The sequence below is a fragment of the Penaeus monodon genome, chromosome 33 (genome assembly GCF_015228065.2).
Source record: "Penaeus monodon isolate SGIC_2016 chromosome 33, NSTDA_Pmon_1, whole genome shotgun sequence".
In the NCBI taxonomy this organism is placed as follows: Eukaryota; Metazoa; Arthropoda; class Malacostraca; order Decapoda; family Penaeidae; genus Penaeus; species Penaeus monodon.
In genome coordinates this window covers 5,685,054-5,686,417 of record NC_051418.1, presented here as the reverse complement: position 1 = coordinate 5,686,417, position 1,364 = coordinate 5,685,054, and the positions used below count along the sequence as shown (strand labels likewise).

Sequence of the window (1,364 nt, the reverse complement as noted above, 5' to 3'; positions counted from 1 at the left end):
GGCAAGTACGGCTCTCTTTTTTTTGTGAGATTTTCCAAACAGAAATTTATTGGTTTGCAGATATTTGTTTTCAGTTTTAAGAAGTTTTCAAAAAGGAGTTTCATTGGTTTGCACGTTCTTTGTTCTCAGCCTTTTATTCAATTTCACCCAAGTGCAGCAATAAAAAATTTATAGAAAATGTCATTAGTTAAAATTGTCTTTCGGATACATTTGTATTTGATATTACTGTACAAAACTGTAAGCAAGCTAACCATAAAAGTATGTATGAGATGGAAATATTATTTCTATGCATAGGAATATATCAAATAACATGGAATTTTAATAGGGTACATTTTATAACATTTAAGTGTATACACTTACTATGCAAATAAAATGTTAAAGAAACCAGTTTATTCATTTTAAAATGCCTTTTATATCTAACATGCATCTTATAGCAAATATCCATCTTATCAATCTATTAAATTGTAAACCCAATGTACGAGAAAATATTAAGAGGAAAGTACTTTGGACACCAAAGATCTTTTAGCAAACAATACATCTTATCAGCCCATTAAATTGTAAACCCAATTTATAGGAAAATATTAAGAGGAAGTACTTTCGACATCAAGGACAGTGCATCTAATTCTGTATAGTTAAAACAAAAAATTGAGCAATTGTGGATTCTAATGTATTGTTATCAATTTAAGACAAACTTTTTAGCATATATAATAGTAATATGTGATCCTTGCTGGCAAAATAAATTTGAATGCACAGAAGCTAATAAGCTAACTAGGCAAAAATGTGTAAGGAATGCAAATTTGGTTGATAATGATTTTTTTGCAAAAATAAGTAAATACATCATCTAGAAATTCAGATGGTCAAAATATCAACAAAATACATGAATAATAAATAAAACACATTTATTTGTAGGTTTAGTGTGAGGCATATCTTCAGAAATTAGTGTAATGTCATGTAGTGTTGATCTGAATTCCATGTACATAATGTTTTCAGTAGAGTTCAAAATATATACTTATTGATAGGTATCATGACTTGATGTTTACCAGATTTACTATTATAACAAGGAATCCCAGGGTATGGTTGCTATGTGCTTTTGATTTGGGACTTACAGAAAACTTTACACTCATTTTTCTGGACCTGGTCAACTTCATTTCTTGTGTGTTATATTATTTTTGTAGATATTTGAATTGACAATGAATTTTGCCAGCACAGGTCATGTATTGATTAAGGATCTTGTAACCAAAATTCTGTGATAAAAGAGAATTGATGATTCATGCAGTATAGTGAAGACAGTGGTAGATTTTATGTTATATGTGGTACTGTATGAAGAACTCAAGATCATTCCCCCAAACAATTATCATATGATC

The 1,364-nt window shown here is 29.1% G+C and overlaps 1 protein-coding gene across 1 annotated transcript in view; it reads left to right on the top strand.

Annotated features, from left to right (window-relative positions):
- LOC119594226 overlaps positions 1 to 387 on the top strand; it is a gene marked incomplete at its 5' end in the record, with an annotated part of 14,551 nt that extends 14,164 nt beyond the window's left edge. The window contains 1 exon segment of the mRNA XM_037943296.1: positions 1 to 387.
- Positions 388 to 1,364: the final 977 nt, after the last annotated feature.